The 22,375-nt window shown below is 38.3% G+C and overlaps 1 long non-coding RNA gene across 1 annotated transcript; it reads left to right on the top strand.

Annotated features, from left to right (window-relative positions):
• The first annotated feature begins 1,047 nt into the window (after positions 1-1,047).
• Positions 1,048-21,278, top strand: LOC120528648. The gene is made up of 3 exons (XR_005633582.1): positions 1,048-1,080; positions 16,684-16,796; positions 21,187-21,278. It is a non-coding gene; the product is annotated as an uncharacterized LOC120528648 (long non-coding RNA).
• The last annotated feature ends 1,097 nt before the right edge of the window (positions 21,279-22,375 follow it).

The following is a 22,375-nucleotide window of genomic DNA, read 5'->3' on the forward strand; positions in this document are numbered from 1 at the left end:
GCTTTAACTCTTTTTTAATGATTTTAATCATAAACTGCAACATTCATTGTTTTTAACTGCTTTTTGTTTTCTTGACTGGCTGTTAATTAGCTATGAAATGCAAATGATAAAGGAACTAACAGCACCTCATCAAACCTGCCCAGGAAGTACATTTGGAAAGAAATGGAAGAGAAAAGAGTGAGGGGCTGAGATTTACTGTGTGACCGTGTCATGTAACAGACTGATGCTCTGTCCAGGTTTGATTCCTACCTTGCAGCTAATGCTGTGGGGTTAGGCTCTGGCTCCCTGTGACAATGACTTTGATTATCAACATTGACAAATAAATAACTGGAAGAATTTACTTTTCGATTTTAAAAATTCTTTGTGATTTTTATTCTTCAGTAATTGAGACAGTGCTTTTCCTATAGGATATCTATAAGTTAAAACTGAAATTTTTTATGCTGGTAGCATTTGTCTGTTAAATTTTAATATGTATCTATTCTTCAGTTCTCTGTTATTAGTTCACTTTTTCTTCAAAGGCAGGGTTCCTCAATCCCAGTCCTGGAGGGCCGCAGTGGCTGCAGGTTTTTGTTCTAACCCGGTTTCTTAATTAGAAAGTAAATCTTGGCAATAATTTTAATTTCTTGGCTTGTTAGTGCTTTAACTCTGCTATGTCAGGTCATTCTCATAAACTAGATTTTGGCCCCCTTTCTAAGGATATCATCCAGATGATTTGAAGGCTAAAATGGAGGAGTAATATCTTTGTCCTTCACTCTTTTCTCGTCACTTTCCTTCCAAGTATTTAATTAAACTCAACAGTGCATGATAAATACACACAGGTGTAAATGGTAACAAGCTAAATGGAGAAATGCTGCTCTCTTTTGTCATTTGTTATTGCTAATTAGGAGCAATTAAACAACAAGACTACAGTTGTTTAAGACTAAAATAAGTGATAAAGGCTCAAAATCTTAACGAGCGAGGCAACTAAAATGAAGCAGAAGTATTGAGTGATAAGTGCTTCTTATTAAGCAATTGGGTTGGATTAAAAACCTGCAGCCACTCCGGCCTTCCAGGACCATGATTGAGGACCCCTGTTCAAAGGTAACCTACCTCTTCAAGCAGATGGTTGTTTTTTCCCAACACTATTTCATAAAATACATGTAATCTTAATTTGGGCATTTCTTCCAAGAAATTTCTGCTTTTATCTACAAGTAAAGTACAAAAAAGAATGATATTTCACCTTATTTAACAAATAACTGAAATGTGAAAGTCTCTTCCATAGCTAGAACAAGTGATTTTTCTACTTTTAGCGTCTGCTCATTTGAGTTTATTTTTAATTTGTGGTTTGTCTTTATTAATATTGACAGTGTTATGACCATTCTGATCCTTTATTAAAACACATAAATTAGAGAAGAAAATCAAAAAGTTGAGGTTCAAGGGAAAATCAAAGAGAGTAATAAGATGCAAAGGTAAAGAAATTAAAGACCAGTGTTTGCAAAGAAAAAGTTGAACATACTAGACAATGTTTTTTTTTATTTGATCACTTAAGAAAATGAATTTCTCTCATTATTTTTTTTTTTATTATTTGAAATTAAGATCAGATGTTCTGTATCATGGGTGGCGCGGTGGGTAGCGCTGCTGCCTCGCAGTTAGGAGACCCGGGTTCGCTTCCCAGGTCCTCCCTGCGTGGAGTTTGCATGTTCTCCCGTGTCTGCGTGGGTTTCCTCCGGCACTCGGTTTCCTCCCACAATCCAAAGACATGCAGGTTAGGTGGATTGGCGATTCTAAATTGGCCCTAGTGTGTGCTTGGTGTGTGGGTGTGTTTGTGTGTGTCCTGCGGTGGGTTGGCACCCTGCCCAGGATTGGTTCCTGCCTTGTGCCTTGTGTTGGCTGGGATTGGCTCCAGCAGACCCCCGTGACTCTGTATTCGGATTCAGCGGGTTAGAAAATGGATGGATGGAAAATCAAAGAGAGTAATAAGATGCAAAGGTAAAGAAATTAAAGACCAGCGTTTGCAAAGAAAAAGTTGAACATACTAGACAATGTTTTTTTTTATTTGATCACTTAAGAAAATGAATTTCTCTCATTATTTTTTTTTTCATTATTTGAAATTAAGATCAGATGTTCTGTATCATGGGTGGCGCGGTGGGTAGCGCTGCTGCCTCGCAGTTAGGAGACCCGGGTTCGCTTCCCAGGTCCTCCCTGCGTGGAGTTTGCAATTTCTCCCCGTGTCTGTGTGGGTTTCCTCCCACAGTCCAAAGTTAGGTGGATTGGCAATTCAAAATTGACCCTAGCGTGTGCTTGGTGTGTTTGTGTGTGTCCTGCAGTAGCTTGGCACCCTACCCGGGATTGGTTCCTGCCTTGTGCCCTGTGTTTGCTGGGATTGGCTCCAGCAGACCCCCGTGTAGTTAGGATTCAGCGGGTTGTAAAATGGATGGATGAATGTTCTGTATCATGTGGGTGACATTAAGTGAGAATGCCCTAGCAGCATGTCCAGGAATCATGCTGTCACAGATTATCTACTGAATATGAAACAATGAATAAAAATTAGCAATCTAGCTGTGCTCCTTCTTGATCACTCAGATCTGTTGATGCCACCTCTGTGGGTATCAAACCTCAGTCCAGATCCTTCATGTGTAGTCCCTGGATGATGGAAGGAGCTGCACACCTCCATTCAGAATTCTGACACCCTCAATGTGTTCAAGAACTGTTTGAAGGCTCTCGTGTTTGGGAAATTTCTGTCTAAGTGATAACTGTTACGTTGTGTAAATCTGGGAATTGTATCTAGCTTGCTTTGAGCTTTTCACTTGTGGAAATCAATTTTGTACCCTTGTTTTGTTAAACTTGTTCCCAGACAGTCCACAGACTTGATTATATTGACCTTTTTTGTAAATCACTTTTGATAAAAGCCTCTGCTAAGCAAATAAATATAAATGTAATACAGTACATATAAGAATAAGTAGCTTTTGTATTGCTTATACCATTATTATAAGTATAATTCATTGTACAAAATTTACAATCAGAATTAACTCAAATACTGTAAGGAAATTTCAACTTTACTGTGTTTCTGTGTCCCATTTGTTGAAAGTGGACACCATAATGTCATGCATGCACTTGAATGTACATAGTTTGCAACATGCAGACACAATGTCAATCACTATAATAATGTCAGAGTGGTGGTGTTATTATGAAATGTGTGAGATCAAAGAGGATAATTTTCCTAGAAAGAAAGAATTGAAATGTAAGAAAGTGCAATTAGGGACTGAAATTAGGGAAAAAGCAATAGTGTGACTGAAACCCCCAATGGTTTTTATACACAGAATCTGCCCTGTGATTTGTAAGAGAAATACACATGCTCACAAAAATGAATGCAAGACATTAGTCTGTTCATTAAAATTCCAGTACAGGTCAATCAATACCTTACTGAAATCTGTCATTTCATGACAGTTCAATAATAGCTATGCATTTCAGCTTTCTTTTCTTTTACAGTTTTCAAAAATCGTAATAAATTAGCACTGGAACAAGTATAAGTAAACATTGTAATTAACAAGAGCTATGGTTTGGAGTTATGTCAGTTTCTCATTAATGTATATACAAAACACCTTACAAAAAACACAACTGTTTCTTATTACTGATGATTATGAGGGTTTTTCTGGAGGCTATCATTCAGGATCTTAGGTATGTATTTGTGTTACATCTTGATGTACATAACACAGGGCTCTTGACAGTAGTGAGTATAAAGTTTTTTTGTGGGTCTTTAGTTTCTTTTGGAAAGCTTTCTGCTCTACTGAAATATTCATATACTTATATTTACAGTACATGCAACATGAAGCATAGACGGGCAGATGGAGAATAAGTGGGACATTATTCTTACCATAACAATCTTTTACAATCAAAACACATATACTGTAGGGACTGCTCAAGGACTTCAGAGACTCCGTAACATACATTAAATTTAGTTAATCTACTTCATTATCCAAACCTGTCCAAAAAGGTCTAAGAGGTGTTTAACCAAATTAATTCACTGTGATATGATTGTTAGAGCCAGAAGTGGTGGTGAGCAGGGGTATAGCTAAAATAATGTTGATTTATTTTGTTTTATAATTGTGTCTTTCATTTTTCTATTCTTTAATATGTAAAGCACTTTGAGCTACTGTTTGTATGAAAATGTGCTATATAAATACAGTAAATGTTGTTGTTGTTATAGCGGGGTGCACATCATGATAGACTTTGAAGCAGATGAGCTAAAGCATCAGAACATTATTATTATGATTTAATGTAATTTGTTTTTATAATTGTTCTCTACTTTGTTCATGACTTTTTTATAGGGTTGTTAGGTTGCTGATTTCTTTTCTAATATTAACATTTTTGTTTTGGAGCTGTTTTAATATATCTGCAAAGTACTCAAATCTTTTCCGACACCATTTTGTTCTTTTTATAGGCACCAGCATTTGCTAGGTTCTTTGTAAAATGTTGCCACTGAAGGATGACCATAGCATACAATGTGTGATGTCACCAGATTAACAGTATAACAGTCTGTGCCATGCACTTTCTGATTATCCGAGATTGAGGACTGCAATATAGACTTTTTTTTTGTATGTTTCCTTAAGAATTCTTGATTTAGATCCTTTAGCTTTGTCTCCTCTACTACGTTTCAGGCTTCCCAGGTAAAAATAAAATATACTTACTTGTACTAAAAATATACGTTAATATTAGAAAGTACGTTTCTAACACATTATTGTTTTTGTGTGCTAAAAATAAGTGCAAAGAAAATATAATGCAAATGTATTAATTAAAATACATTGAGTACTTCAGTATATGTAATCTAAATATGCTAATTTGCACTAATACTTAAATTGATATTAAGTGTACTCAGACAAAGTGTGCTACTCCTAAAATATATAAAAATGTGTTATTAGTGCATTACTTAATACTGTGCTATGAATGCTTTAAATATAAGTTCAATTTTGGTGTACTTTTAAACACGATTATTAAGTTCATCTTAAGTGTATTTTACTGCAATTTTTGGATATAGTATACAAAAACTATTCTATATTTGAGTTGTAAATACATTTGAAAAATACTGTATCACAAATATGTTTTCAATGTATTATCCTTGCATTTTGATTGAAATATAATTATATTTCCTATATATTCTATATATATGTGAATTCACAAGTCTCTAAAATGTGGATTCAAATATACTTCAATTAGAAACAAAGTTAATTTATGAAAGTAAGGAAATAATAAAAAAAGTGTACTTCAGCATATTTAAGTACATCTTAATGGTGTCTCAAAATAGCACATTCAAGTACACCTAGTTGTATTTAAGTATTTATTTAGTTACACTAATGATATTACATTAGCACACTTAGTACAAAATCAGTGCTTGAAAATAGCACACTTTTAACACAATAAGTGCACTTAAATTAAGTGTATTTTAGTGTACTTTTTTACCTGGGTTTTGACTTTGGCTTGTTTATCGTCTGAACCCAAATCAAATCCTAACTGCCACCTGGTCTCCCTAGGCAGGACAAATATGCCAATTTCCACTCCTGTTTGCTACAAACAGAAAGACAAGGCCATAGTGAACATTCAGTCACCACAGTCTGACCATTGAACAGGGGTGGAAAAATAACACCCAGTGTGACAAAGCTCTTTTTGTGATGTGACATTCACATGTCAAGGTTAGAATCTGGAGTAAAGAAACTCAATATGTGTTAGAGATGGTGATAGTGTTGTTGTCTGGAGATAGTTTCATAGTGTTCTGTCTTCAGGGAACAGAACTAGGTGAAAAAATGCAGTATAAACAAATTTGAAGTTTGTAACTCAAAAGTCAAAATGATCTTTCAAACAAATCCTAAACGCAAACCAAAAATTGTAATCCTAAAACAAAGGCCAAATTTCTTACCAAAAGAAGAAACAAACTAAAAACTCCCATCATCCAAATCTCTGATAAAGGATTTGTGCACCAAACTTTATCACTAGAATTACCAAAGCCTATGAAAAAGCTCATAGTATCAACCCACCTTAACTCTCTTTGCACCTCTCCGTCAGCGTCTTTTGTCTTGTAAATGTGTCGATCAACACAAGCAGCCTGCTATCCCATCCCCTCACCCACCACCGCAGCTCAATTTGCAAAGAAGGTTCTCAGTGTTTACCTTGGAGTGAAGTACTGGAGTTGTAGGGGGTAAATAATATATTGTTATTTGAAATACATACATTTCATGTGTGTTCCGTTCTACAACAATCTATGTAAACACATGTTTTTCATGTTTAAGTAATAAATGACAAAATGTAAACATGAAATGTATAATTTGTGAAGCCTGAAGTCCAAATATCAAATATACATGTTCAAAAAAGGTGCAAGCGTACTACGACAGCTTCCGTGGTGCAGCGATAAAAACTGCTGACTTGTAATAAAGAGGTCGCCAGATCAATCCTGGCTACCTACCAAATTTACCATTTTGAGTAATGAGCTGCTCTTATTTTTAATACTATACAATAAACACATACCGTTGATTTGCGTCTGTAATAGTCGGTGTAAATTTATAGTACTTGTAAAAGTTAGCGTTTTTTATTCTCTCAGTCACAATCACGATACAATCCCCCACCACCACCACTACAGATCTGATACCGTTAATTTTTATTTGAAACTGGGAATAACTGTAGATGTAAGTGGTGTTTTGAGACATTGGAACTGGAAATTCTCTGATCTGGAAGGATAAAAGCTGACACACAAACACTGGTGAATCTGCCTTCTTCATATCTCACCATCACTTGAATTTTTTTATTTAGTTTTATTGAGTGTTCCTGCTCACGCTGAATTAGTATGCACCTTATGGTCCATGAGGTCAAAGCCGCACTGACACTGACTTGCCCAATCTCCACATTTTGATGCATGGAACTATTTCTTTTGTACTCCAGGACATTCAGAGGAAAGAATAGTGCAGATAGGTCAGTTATATACAATCGTCAAATTCAAATGTTAACAGGTCCCACACACCCAAGGACCATCCTTCCTACTTTTACGACATGTGTACCTGTTGCAATGTACACACTTCTCTCTATGCTGTGGTTCCTCTTACACTGAAGGAGCGCATGACACTGACTGAGTTTGCTTTCCAAGGGGAAGTGGTGGTCTTGAAACAGAAGCTTGTTGATGTTGTATCCTCTTTTACTTTTTCCATTGCTTTTTCTTGTAAGAAGCGATGACAAAGTTCCTCTGCAAGGTGAGCCACAACAGTGCCAGCATAAATTTACACATGATCTAATGCTGTTCATTTTTAAATAATATTGCATTAATGTGATGATGTTTTCTGATTGCACATATTAAAATCACTAAGTATAAAGTATAATGAACTCTCATATCACCTTTTCTTCATGCTGTTAGATAACACCTACATTTGGAAATCAGCAACATAGCACAGAGCTCCACAGAACAAACACTTCAGAGCTTTTCTACACACTTCTCTACCAGTGCCATTCAATGTGATAAATGATATCATATTTACAATAAGAAACATTAGACTGAAAAAAACAAGTACATAAAGGTGGCAACAGACCACCAGGCCAACAATGTACATGGCCAAATATGTACAATAATGTGAACACAAAGCTACCACTGCTGCAATACACATAACAGATAGTTCCTTCAGAATGTGCATATACACTATTGCCAATGTAATATTGTCCAAGCAGAACATCAGAAGGTGTAATAATGCAGTCTGTTCCAACTCTGCTTTAAGAGAGACAAAAGTTTTTTTAAGTAATCAACAGAAGTTGAAACATCTGTGCAAATTGTTTGCTTCAATTTGAAAAGCTTAATTTACCTTGATTGCTGCAGAACATCTTTAGGTGGTAACCTATTAGTTGATCCCTGAAGAAGGCCTATTTGTAATAGTCTGATATTTTCATTTTTCAGTGTTTGTGAAGCTAAATTTAAAATGTAAACCTCTGGTAGCTTACAGCTTCTCTTTTCAGCATTTTAGGTCATTGATTTCATTTCAGCTCATTAAATGTGAAGAAAAACTGAGATGCTGTAAAACTTTTGAGTGGTAGTATATATATATATATATATATATATATATATATATATATATATATATATATATATGCATATGCATATGCATATGCATATTTTGACCTAAAATTGGGTTTGGCTGGTAATATATTAGTCTAAATTACTTTGTCCTCAAATTGGGTTTGGCCTGTAACATATATATAGGGTAAAGCCACACAATGAAGGAATTTGACAAAGCTGTCAGGCAGTGTTCAACTAATGAGTTTCCACATTATTATTGAGCCTGAGCAGTGAACTGAATACAAAAACAAGTGATGAAGCTTCTGCGCCTACTTGCTACCCAACGGAGCACCATGGAGGCAACTGAGGAAGTAGAGGAGAAGGCAGAGACACAGAGCAAGAGGAAGATCTTGTTGAAGGAGACAAAGGGTCTCAAATGAGATGCAGGCAACACTAGTTGACCATGTCATCAACCATGGCTTGAACATGAGAGAAGCAGGCCAACATGTGTGGGCCAATGTGTCGCATTTTACCGTGGCTGGCATAATGTAACTATGGCCTCTGCAATACAATACTTATAGTACCTGTAGATTTAGATATGGTACATGTGACAATGTCAGTCCCCTACAGACTCCCTTTTCCCATATGGGAGTCTGTTGAACCAACACCGTCGATAGTTATGACCGAAGTGAGCTGACAAATGAGGACAAATCTCATTGACACCAGGGGATGGTGTAAAATGCTCAGGTGCATTTATTAAAAAAAAAAACAATCCAAAACAAAAGTAAAACCAAAAATGTCCATTGTGCCATGTTTTAAAAAAAAACAAATCCATAAAATCCCTGAAACGTGGAGATAAAATCCATAATAAATAAATCTGTTAAAATAGAGGTTAAAATGCAGTCTCTCTTCACCCGATTGCAGCACACCACCTTCTGCCACCCCAGCTCACACATCACAGGCGTTGCCGGTGGAGCCTCTGCAGCACAAACTCCTTTCTGCCGACCCCACGTCTTGACTTGGTCTGAGGTCAGTGTTGGATAACATGATGTTTGTAATGGTAGCTGCAGGCACACATGCAAAGTGAGTGCATATGTGTTTGCACATTTGTGAGAAGAGTGTGCACTTTCAAGTGTTGTGATTTTGAGACTTATAAAAAATAAAGAGCATTCTAGCAAGTGAGAAATGGTGTACTTTGTAGACGCAACATTTGGCAACGAGAATGGCTGAACTTTCGCTGCCACCACCACCTCCTTTCTTACCTTTACCTAGTGATCCTTTTGTGCCTTGGACTCGCTAGTTTGAATCTTTTCAAACTTATCTGATCGTGCTTGGCTTGGACACCGTACCTGACTCACGCAAGCATGCAATCTTGCTCCTTCTGTCTGGTCACAGAAGGGCAGCATGTTTTTCATACATTGGGGGTAACCGACTTATATGATGCGGCAGTTCAGGCCCTCAAGAAGCACTTTTCTGGAACACAGAGAGTCCTTTTATGGTGGTTTTACTTTCGTCAGCGTAGCCAGTTGGCAGGTGAGTCAATCCAACAATATACAACCATGCTATGGGAGTTAGCAGGTCACTGCAATTTTGGTCAGCTTCAGTACAAGATGATAAGAGAACAGCTGACAGAGAAAACGTATAGTACACCTGTGAGGGAGAGATTATTGATGAAATCTGATGAACTCACACTAGAAAAAGCGATAGAAATTGCATGCCAGGTTGAATCAGCAGTGCAAAGCGTGGCACAGCTGACAGCAGCTCCTACTTTATCAGCGCAGACGTTACAGCCCACTTTCAGTGATACCCATGCGGATACAGCTGCCCCAGTCCTGCAAGCACGGAGAAACCCCAAATATTTCAGGACAATATTGTGGAAATTGTGGATCTAACCATCACCAGCACAGGGACTCAAATTGTCCAGCAAGAGGTCAGAGATGTAGAAAATGCAACAAATTGAACCATTTTGCAAGATGCTGTCATTCGTGCCAAGTGCCAGCATCTGGGCAGCCTTCATCTTCACATTCAGCACCAGCATCCATCCATGCAGTGCAGTCTCATTCTCCTAACTTCAAGGCGTTTCAGTGCAGTATATATATAGGATGTGTGCATACCTTTGCTTTTGGATACGGGCGCTAAAGTGTCTCTTCGTAATTATACTGCATACAAGCAATTTTAGTCCAATTACCTTTGCAGAGGCCATCTACAGCTCTGGCTGGTTATGGGCACACTAACATTGATATTCTGGGAACTTTGCTGTTACATGTTCGATATGGAACAAGATTTGTTTCTGAATTTTACTTTCATGTTACAAAGCAAGGAGCCAGTATTCTGGGTATTGACCTTTTCCTCAGACTCGGATTTACTGTTCTCGATCACAATGGTGCAGAAATCCTGCAAGTCACTTCTCCGTGGGTGGAGAAATGGCCTGCCCTGTTTAATGACCTAGGATGCCTATTGGAGTTTGTGCACAAGCCCAGACAGTCCGTCCATACCTCCTGTCATTCAGCCACTGCACCAAACCCCACTACCACTGAGGGATGATGTTGCTGCACAGTTGAAACAGCTTCTGGATGAAGGGATTATAGAACTAGTTAGTGCATCACCCTGGACTTTCAATCTAGTAATTGCCCACTACCAACACCTGAGGAGATTACATCTCAATTTCATGGTTCCATTGTTTTCACTAAACTGGACTTACAACAAGGCTACCTGCAGATACCACTACATCCTGATAGTAGGGATCTCACTGCATTTGTCACACACCTTGTGGAGTTCCGTTATACCTGTATGCCATTGGGGCTTTGCTCAGCACCCAGTTGTTTAGAGAAAATAATGTCATCACTCTTGGCTGGGATGTCAGGAGTATGTGTGTATCTGGATGACATCGTAGTGCATGGACCAACACTCTCTGTCCATAATGAAAGGCTACAACGTGTGTTACAGCAGCTTACAAAGCACAACCTCACCTTAAATGAGGAGAAGTGCATCTTTGCAGCATCAGAAATTGATTTTATTGGGTTCCATTTATCAGCTGAAGGTATTAAACCCTTGTAGTTCAATGTGAATGCTGTTTGCACTCAGTTCAGCTGCAGAAGTTGCTTCATTTTTAGGCATGACATCCTATTATTTATGTTTTTTGCCACAATATTCAGCTATCACAACCCCACTCCGTGAGCTCATAAAAAAGGATGCACCCTGGGAGTGGACCTCTACATGTACTGAAGCATTCCATCTCCTGAAACAACAACTCACAACTGCACCAATTCTCTCTCATTTTAACCCAGAGAGTATGGCAATTATTATTTGTGATGCCTTTGCCTTGGCCTTGGGAGGTGTTTTGTCACAGATGGAAGAAGGGGTGGAAAAGCCAGTTGCATTTGCCTCCAGAGCACTGAGCCTGACTGAACAAAAATACTCTGCAGGGGAACGTGAAGCTTTAGCATGCATTTGGGCTTGTGAGCGATGGCATATCTAGTTGAATGAAAGACCGTTCATTCTGAGGATAGACTATCAGGCTCTCACTTCTTTGCTGTCAACATCTGGAACAGGACACAAGCCCCTCCAGTTACATAGGTGGTCTGATCATTTACAATAATGTAATTTCCAACTGGAGTTTAAGCCAGGATGGGAAAGTGTAGTACCTGACCTACTGTCATGCTTTACACCAGCACAGGAGCCACTGGGGAATGTTGGATAACATGATGTTTGTAGTGGTGATTGCATGCGCGCATGGAAAGTGAGCGCATATGTGATTGCGCATGTGTGAGAATAGCGCGCTATTTCAATTGTGGTGATTTCGAGACTTAAAAAATAAAGAGCATTCTAGCAAGTGAGAAATGTTGTACTTTGTAGACAAAACAGTTGGCACACCTCCCGTCTTCCTCACGTAGTCGCTCCTCGGATCCACTGGGAGGTCTTACATCTCGCTCGCCCCACTCTACACGCTTAGTCAGTGGGGCGAACCAGCCCCCACAGCGCCTCAGCCTGCGCTCCCTTCCGGAGCCCCAGCTCAAGCTGCCTTCTCCAAATAGGTGGACTGATCATCTCTCTTTCTGACTGCCCTTCACCATCTATTAACCACCATCATCCGTCCCGTTCTTTCCCCTCTCTTTCTTTTACATCTTTTATCTCTCTCTCTCCCCTTGCGCCGGCCCGTATACACTCACCTAAAGGATTATTAGGAACACCTGTTCAATTTCTCATTAATGCAATTATCTAATCAACCAATCACATGACAGTTGCTTCAATGCATTTAGGGGTGTGGTCCTGGTCAAGACAATCTCCTGAACTCCAAACTGAATGTCAGAATGGGAAAGAAAGGTGATTTAAGCAATTTTGAGCGTGGCATGGTTGTTGGTGCCAGACGGGCCGGTCTGAGTATTTCACAATCTGCTCAGTTACTGGGATTTTCACGCACAACCATTTCTAGGTTTACAAATAATGGTGTGAAAATGGAAAAACATCCAGTATGCGGCAGTCCTGTGGGCGAAAATGCCTTATTGATGCTAGAGGTTAGAGGAGAATGGGCCGACTGATTCAAGCTGATAGAAGAGCAACTTTGACTGAAATAACCACTCGTTACAACCGAGGTATGCAGCAAAGCGTTTGTGAAGCCACAACACGCACAACCTTGAGGCGGATGGGCTACAACAGCAGAAGACCCCACCGGGTACCACTCATCTCCACTACAAATAGGAAAAAGAAGCTACAATTTGCACAAGCTCACCAAAATTGGACAGTTGAAGACTGGAAAAATGTTGCCTGGTCTGTTGAGTCTCGATTTCTGTTGAGACATTCAAATGGTACAGTCAGAATTTGGCGTAAACAGAATGAGAACATGGATCCATCATGCCTTGTTACCACTGTGCAGGCTGGTGGTGGTGGTGTAATGGTGTGGGGGATGTTTTCTTGGCACACTTTAGGCCCCTTAGTGCCAATTGGGCATCGTTTAAATGCCACAGGCTACCTGAGCATTGTTTCTGACCATGTCCATCCCTTCATGACCACCATGTACCCATTCTCTGATGGCTACTTCCAGCAGGATAATGCACCATGTCACAAAGCTCGAATCATTTCAAATTGGTTTCTTGAACATGACAATGAGTTCACTGTACTAAAATAACCCCCACAGTCACCATATCTCAACCCAATAGAGCATCTTTGGGATGTGGTGGAACGGGAACTTCGTGCCCTGGATGGGCATCCCACAAATCTCCATCAACTGCAAGATGCTATCCTATCAATATGGGCCAACATTTCTAAAGAATGCTTTCAGCACCTTGTTGAATCAATGCCACGTAGAATTAAGGCAGTTCTGAAGGCAAAAGGGGGTCAAATACCGTATTAGTATGGTGTTCCTAATAATCCTTTAGGTGAGTGTATGTACACCCGTCTCCACAGGCACAGCGGCTTAATCACATGCCCACAGAGACTGACACGGCTTATGGATTTAAAACTTGGCCATATTTTGTTGTAGCTGCGGACCCGCTATACCACAGTACATTTCACAAAAAATACACAAAGATGAGTAAACATGTGTTTTTTCAGAAGCGCAAAAAGACTCTGAAAGAGGGAGAGGCAGCTTGTATTTAATCCATAAGCAGCAGACCACAGAGTTAAACGTGGATACCAACAATTTCACTGGATACTGAAAAGCAAAATGGATTGCATTGTTTTGCATTTTCCTATTAGTCTGTAGTTGATGTTTAGAATTAGCTATTCATGTGATATTTTGATGGAGAGTTTTGATATAGAAATACTATTTTTAGAAGAGTTAGTATGGTTTGAATGAAGTGTGTAATTTACATGAGATATCTGACTTGTTTTGGATTGTGTGTTTACGATCTTCCGTTAGCACTGGCTTTCCTTCTCGCAGTCCAACTTTGATGTGCGAGAAGGCTTAACTCATCAAGTATGGTATTCATAAATGCAGCATTGTCACTGTCGGATAAACTACATTTTGATCATTTTGTATACGTATTTGAAGGGTTTGGCATGTGGGGACCCGGGGTAAGGCAGAGGGCCCACGCACTCCCAGTTGTCTGGGGCCCAAATATTTCTGCCGGCGGGCCTGGTCAGAGTTTGCATACATATATATGTGTGATGGATGAAATAGACGTGCCTTTCAATGTAACTTTTTATGGGGTGGCAGACATTGAGGTTTGGCTTCTGGAACACCCAACCTTCTCTGTTGTTGACATTTCACCATATTCTCCCTTTCTGAACCTCATTGAGAAGCTCTTTTTCCGATGTCAATCAAATACAGTAAGAGGCATTAGACTGAAATAAAAAAAGAACTAACCATCAAGTGTCAGAAGAGGGGATTGAACCAATGACTTCCAGTGTCACAATGTACATGGCCAATCATTTTTAAAATATTTTGACCACTAGGCTACAGGAACTGCTGCTACAGCCCTAACTATCACATTATAGTGTATCTTTGGAGTATACATATACAGTATAAGGGGGAAAGGTTCACAATGGATGAATTAGACATGCTTGTCAGATAGGGTTCAACCAGTAAGTTTCTACAATGTTACTCCACTTGAGCAGTCAACTGAATATAAAAGAAACTGAAGAGGCTTCTTTATATTTAGTTGACTGCTAGACAATGGAGCATGTGTCGGAGAGGAAGGGGAGAAGAGAGAGGCAGAGAGGAAAAGGAAAGGCTATTTTGGTAACAGTGGGATTTTGAAATCCATTCAGTGGTGAGATTCAAATACTTGTTGTGCCCTATATGGAGTTTGCATGTTTTCCTTGTGTCGGTTTTCTCCATTTTCTCTGGTTTCTTCTCGCAGTCCTTAGACATGCAGGTTTGTTGTACTGTTGATTCTAAATTGTTCTGTGATGTTCTTTGTTATCAGGTATTGCCTATTATTCTAGCGTGAGCATCTAAAAGGTGTTTGTTTGGAAAAAAATAGGAATGTAACAAAGACAAAGTAAAATATCGAGGTATATATTAACATTTGGAATGTAATCAAGTTTGGGTGTGATCTTGGGTTATAAAAAAATGGAAATGTGTGAAAAGGAATTTGTCCATTGATGTACAGTGCACTTGTACTGAAATTTACAGTAAGTACAGTAGATTGAGTGATCTGTAGAAATCCTAAAAAATCATTTGGGTTTGCAACACCAACTCAGATGGTGTAGAGGTAAGTGCAACTCTCAGTAAATCAAATAATCTCATTGTACAGGTTCAAATCCAGGAGGAGGACATTCCTGAAATGGTCTATCCTGTGCGTAAAAAACATGGATTACACCCTGGTTCCTTTAGTAATGTCCATCCTATTTCTAACTTATTATTCCTCTTTAAAGTTCTTGATAAGGTTTTTTTTTTTATCAGCTTTTATCTTTCCATGGTCATAATGATGTTCTGGAATCAGAATTTTTCATAACATTGAGTCTGTTTTTTTGAAAGTTACAAACTTACTTGTTACTGTTGATTCTGGCAATTGTGCCATTTTGACTTTACTGGACTTGACTACTGCCTTTGACATGTTCGCCCTAAAAATTAGGTTGTCATCTAGGGAACAGCACTGGACTGGTTTTTCTCCTACCTTAATCACAGAACCTTTTTTCGCCAATACTGGAAATCAGTTCTCCTTACCTATTGTTGTTTAATACGGAGTACCTCAGTGCTTTATTTTAAAGCCTGCTTTCTTTTCAATTTATATGCTACCTTTAGGGTAGACCATTAAGACAGACAATGTTTCCTTTAATTTCTATGCTTATGATATTCAACTTTAGTTTTATGTGACACCTAACAATTCCTGCTGTCTGACTGCTTGGAGGATATTAAATGGTGGTTGGCAAAAAATTTTCTCTAGTTGAATGAAATCAAATCAGATGCAATCTTGTTTTGTCCCTCTAAATGTATTGCAAGACTCTGTAAAAGCCCAGAGTACTTGCCAGTAGAGGTCAAACTGCATGTTACAAATCTGGGAGCGATTTTTGATTTTGGCATCAAATTAATTGTTTTTAATCTTGGTCATCAAGGATAGCTTTTTTCATCTTAGAATGTCATTTACTGATTTACAGAAAGTGATCCTTGTATTTATATCTTCCCATTTAGTTTATTGTAATTCTTTGAATATAGGAATTAGTGTGTCCTCCTTGTTACATCTTTTTCTAGTACTGAATGAAATCTTATTGACTGGAACGAAGAAAAGAATTCACATTACTTTGGTTTTAGCTTCCCTTCACTGGCTCCCAGTTCATTTTGTAGCAGACTAAAACTCAGCTAAGATTTGTCGATAAGACAGATACGACAATAATTTTATAAATAAAATGTATTTATTTTTAAGTGGGGATCCCAGGAACGCACCCAGCTTTGGCCCCTCATACACACTCCTTCACAGAGGGAAAAAAAAACAAATAGTAGTAAAACAGAAATAAAAGACTGTATTAAACAATAATAAACTAAATATAACTATACAAACTACAATGATCCCAGCTCCAGTTCCCTTTAGATTATACAACACAAATTAAGCAACCACAAATTACTGACAAAAATCACACACTATGAAATGCATGAAAACGGCAAATGACGAAATGAAGTGATGGAAGTAGATAGTCCGGAGATCAGCACACTGTATATGAATGGAGAGGTCAGTCCTACCGGTATTTCCTAATGAGATGGTGTTGTGTGAATGGGATCAGGAGCTTTTCTTTCTTTGCAGGGTGACAACAAATCCTCAAACAGTCCTCATGCAGCAGGAAGACACCAGACAGTGCATGCACCCAAAACAGGAGACGATCTAGGACAAAAGAAGAATCCACAGGAAGCAAAATGGTAAGGCAAGCAAACAGGCAACTCCAGACATGAAACACAAAAGACTTCTCTCCCTCTATAGAACTGGCCTCCTTGTCCCCAGCAAGCTGGGAGTTGATGTTTCATTCCCCAGTAGCACCGCTACAATTTTAGGATTATTTTTTTTTTTTAATTTTATTGATTTTATTGAAATCACACAACATTCCATACAAATAGATCAATTTTACAAGAATAGAATTGAAAACAAATCAACCCCCACCCCTGAGAAAGAGAGCATGGGCAGCAAAATAAAACTTAAACCTAGTAAAAATAAGTAAATAGATAAATTAATAATGAATATAGATGAATGGAGAAGAAAAAGAAAGAATAGGGAGAGAATCTGCTTACTCAGTGCTTTAAAAGCTTATTCTAAAATGTTATTGATTAGATCTTGTCAGGTTTTGAAAAAGTTCTGCACAGATCCTCTAAGTAAGAATTTGATTTTTTCCAATTTCAAATAGTATTTAACATTAGTTACCCACTGACTTAAAAGGGGAGATTTAGGATTCTTCCAGTTGAGCAAGATAAGTCTGTGTGCCAATAGTGAAGTAAAGGCAATCACGGTTTGTTTGTCCTTCTCCACTTTAAGCCCATCTGAAAGAACACTAAACACAACTGTTAATGGGTTGGGAGGGATTGTGACACCAAGGATGTCTGAAAGGCATTTAGAAATGTTGGTCCAGAATTATGTTAATTTGGTGCAGGCCCAAAACATGTGACCCAGTAAGGCTGGAACTTGATTGCAGTGTTCGCAGGTTGGATCTTGCCCTGGAAACATTTTGGACAATTTTATGCGAGACAGATGTGCTCGATATATAATTTTGAGTTAAATAATTGTATGCTTTGTGTATATGGAGTTTGAGTGAATTCTCTGCATTGCTACCTTCCACTCCTTTTCTGAGATGTTGAGTGAGAGATCCTTTTCCCATTGACCTCTTGGATCTTTGAAAGGGAGGGACTGTAAAATGGTTTTATAAATTGCAAAGATGCTGCCTAAGTCCTTGAAGTTGATCAATATATTTTCCAGCATAGAGGGAGGTGGGAGGTGAGAAAAATTGGGCAGGTTCTGTTTAACAAAGTTTCTAATTTGAAGATAGTGAAAGAAATGTGTTGCTGGAAAGTGAAATTTAGAATGTAATTGTTCGTAGGATGAAAAGACGTTGTCTATGTACAGATCTCTAAGTGATCACTTAAATTATTTTAGGATTAATTTTATACTTTTACTTACTGTTTCTAGATATTTTAATGGCTTTGCCCCACCTTATATTGTGGCCCTGCTCTGCACTCACTCAACCATCAGCTGATCTTACCAACTCAATCCTGGTTTAAACATAATGGGGATTGTGCCAATCAAGTAGCAGCCTACCCCTCAATGTTAAAGCTGCACCTTCTGTTATAGTGTTTAAATATAGAATCAAAACACACTTTTTTATATAAGAACTTTGGATAAAAAAATGTTGCTTTTAAAGATACTTTATAAATAAAATTTGCTTGCTTGCAAACATCATGGAAATCATCAAGAGGCTAGTGCTGGACTATTGTCCTCTTGTAAAAGACCACTTTGTTTCCGCTGCAGTTTTCATATCACTCAAATATCGGAGGCTTATTTCTGTTGTCAGACTGTGACATAGACATGGCAAAAGGAGTGTACGGCCTCCAAAAACAGTGACAAAAACAGGCCAGGACCTTCACTGGCCATCCCAAAAAAGGCCGAGCCCAATCCAGCTAATCACTCAACTGCTATGTGTAGGCTTTGGCCTAAGTAGGCCCCGAAAAATGAGGAAGCTGGCTTAAATAGTTGAAAAATACAAACTTTCCTCAAAATATAAGTATATCAAAATGTCTCTTAAGGGAGAGAGAGTGTTGAAACTCTAGCTTGTAAAAATGAGAATCTTTGTAAATGAAGCTTTATTAACAAAAATAGGAAAATAAAGCAAAATGAACAAAAAGACCAAATAAAAATTACATGAAATGCAATCCAAAGTGACCAAGTTCCAATACACAGTCCAATATCAAAAATTCAAAGACAGAACACAAAATGTCAGAAAAAAAGCAGATATCAAAAATGAAACAATACTTTTTTACAATACAGAAATTACTCCTGATAAATTCAGTGCACCACTAATGACATTATCTTCTCTGATTCATTACATAGCCATAGTAAGGTCTCACTAGTGGTATTATTTCCTTAGGTACCATCAACAAAACACAAGAAATGGAATTACCATTTAATATAATAAAATATTTAAGGGATGTAATTTACCCTTATGTCAGCCCACGGTACAGGAGTCAGGTGGAGAATTTTGTTTCTTGGTACAAAGAGAATTGCCTTCAATTCAGAATCAGCAAAGACCAAGGAACTGGTTATTGATTATCACTGCATGAAAGGGTCTCTACTCCCCACCACTATTCAAGGAGTCAATTTTGCATTGCTATAAGAACTTTGGGGACAACATCAGTATCAGGCTGGGCTGGTCTAGTGACACTATATAAGTAAGGTCAGAGCAGGTCTTTTTTCTTGAGATTGGACTCCTTTTATTCGGATAGTGAGCTTTGTCATAGACGCCCAGGGACATGTCCGTGCCGGGATGCTGGAAGAAGCAGGGGACCGGAAATGGGACAATATTTTTCCTAGAGTGGAGGAGGGTGGCCTCTCTGGAATGCATGGGGGTCATGGAGCTGTGCAGCTCAACCCTGTACAAAGACGGAGTCATCATCAGGGGTCGCCCGGACGTGGTTGTAACTCTGGATGGCAGCACTTCCGCCACACCAGGAAGTGCTGCCGGAAGAAATCCCAGGGGCACCCGGAGTGCTTCTGGGTGCTCTCCTGACACTTCTGCATCACCAGGAAGTGACATCAGACGGAGCACCTGGAGCCCATCCAGGTCATTATAAAAGGGGCCGCCTCCCTTCAGAAGCTGAGCCGGAGTTGGGAGGAAGGAGACGAAGCTTGTGAGGAGGGGAGTGACGGTCATAGAGAAGTGAAAGAGACTGAGACTGCTGGCATTGTGGTATTGTGAAGTGAATAAAACGTGCATTTTGAACATTCTGATGTCTGTCTGTCTGTGTCCGGGGGCATGTTTTCACACCTTCTTTGCATGTTGTGTAGCCCTGTAATAAACAAAGCAATTTTCTATGCTGTAATGTACTGGCCAATAACATCACTCAAAAGTGGCCCACTGAATGAACAAGCTAAATAAAAATGTGTCGTGGCGAAAAATTGATCATCAGCAGGCTTTTTACCTAAAAATAAAGGCTATTAGGACGCGAGATAGACTGACAGAGTTTTAAGGCTTTATTGCAATAAATCAACAACACGGACTCAACCCAATTTGGCCGAATGAGATTGAGCCCTGAACATTACAGCAATTGAAGTTTTTATAACAATTTCTTATCATTTTGACCTCGTTTGATTAGCTCATTCTGCACCTGGTTTTACTGTCCATTATTCCTCTTGGTGTCTGTTCGGCTTATTTTGATTGGTCTAAGACTGGGTGGATGGCTTCCTCTTACCATCTTTGGGCTTTTCTTATGTCATTTCCTATCTTTTCTGACCTTGCTCGAATGAGCTCTTTTGCCCATCTTCTCTGACTCCCTTCTATCCTGTCCGGCCGAACCTTGAGTTCCGATGGGAACCCTTATTATCTCCTTACTTTCCTATCACTGGCCCCCTCATGGTATTTTTATTTTTCTATGCTGTTCCCATTTTCTCTAACTGGCCAAGGCTTCAATTCCATATATGGGTTTCCTCTCATCATTTCCTTTCTTAAACCTTCCAAACTTTTCTATAACAGTGACCTGAAGCTTAAGCTTTAATTAAAAATAAATATAGTATGTGCTTTCATTTAATCATTGCTTGGCATGCTTGATTTGTCTTAATTTCTACACTAAAGTTAATTTCTAATATATTCTTCTAATATTTTTGCTAATGCCTGAATTTACTAAGATTTTCTCTTCATGCATTATGTCAGTGTGACCTTGCTTACAGCAAAAGCCTTTTGTTCCTTTTCTGCTGATTCACCAATCCATCTGGTCTCTCTACGTGTCTTCCAGAGCCATCTTCTCTGTGTTATCGCTTCCTAGCTTCCTAGCCTTGAATCACAGGTGTTCTCAAACTCTTATCTTGTCCGAAGCTGGTTTCGATGTGTCAATTTCTATTCTTTCCCAGACTAGATATTTTGCTGTAAGCTTAAAAAATAATGCAATATAACTGATTTTTAGTTAACTATTTGCTTGACCTATCATATTTGCTTAACATTCTAATTTATGCTTAATCTTAATATTTTAGAAGCTTTTAGTTACTTTTTATGGCTCTTTATGTTAATTTGCTATTCTCTATGCTAATATAAACATTTTCCTTCTACAAATGCAGGTTCAGGTATAAAGACACACACTTGACCTAGAGGCAGAGAAGAGAATGAAGAGAAAACTGATAGCTATTATGACAGTGCTACACAACCTCTTTCTGACACACTATTTTGTACTTTTAGCCAATGAATTATTGTTGTTGTTGTCTGTTATACTATTTCTTGAGCTTCTGTAAAAGCTTAATTTTCCCCTGGGGAAAAAAAAGGTACCTTCTAATGTGTTATATGTACAATATAATACACCATTATTATTTCCTCTTTAATTGTTCACAGCATTTAATTAAATTGTAAAGCTGATGTGTATTTTTTAAATTTAATAATGAAATACATACATATTTTTAATAATTTGGGTGGAACTTTCTGATACATGGCCAAGGTTCACATGTGAAGCCATATGAGTAGGAATTCACCTTATAAAATGGTTATTTCTTGTCCTCATGTTAAAATTATTATAGGAAGAAAAAGTGACATTTCCTTTCTGAGAAAATTGCTGCCTTTCACAACTAGGGAAGTTTCAATACTTTACAGTCCATTAGTACATCCTTTAGGAACTCTATAAGACATTACTGGCAGTTTACTGGGTTCTATCTTACATTATAATTGCTGCATTATAGCAGTACTTTCAGTAACATTGTACATCCTGTAGAATGCTTTTCATGTATTGTACATTTGACGCAGTACAATACGCTCTATGAATACTAGCAAGTTCAAGCATTGTCATTCTCTTTGTAGTTCACCCAAAAATCTCTTTGTAGTTATTTTTAGATATTCCTGCTGATACATGACTTGAACAAATCCCAAAGCACTTTCCCTCTTCTAAGTTATGACTGTAATCCAATAATCAGACATGGTGTTTCTGATGCACAGTCGAGCAGGGTATAGAATGAAAAATATCCAGTTTGTTCCCTAGGTATAAGATGTGTCAGAGAATATTATTGTCAGGAAAATTAGCCTTGAATATAAGAATAACACAACAGGCAACTGTTTCTGTTTTTCAGCTATTGCTCCTTTCCCCCGTGACCCTAACCTGGATTAAGCAAGTCTCATAATACAATTATTTATGCGAGAGGTATATACAATACTGCGTAAAGGTGTCACTATCAGAATAATCATCAGAATGTGAAACAGATTTAAAGACACATATTGCTTTTCAGTACTTAAAATGTGCACACACAAATTTAGGCCTTAACTCGT

This window comes from Polypterus senegalus, chromosome 4 (assembly GCF_016835505.1).
Source record: "Polypterus senegalus isolate Bchr_013 chromosome 4, ASM1683550v1, whole genome shotgun sequence".
Classification (NCBI taxonomy): domain Eukaryota; kingdom Metazoa; phylum Chordata; class Cladistia; order Polypteriformes; family Polypteridae; genus Polypterus; species Polypterus senegalus.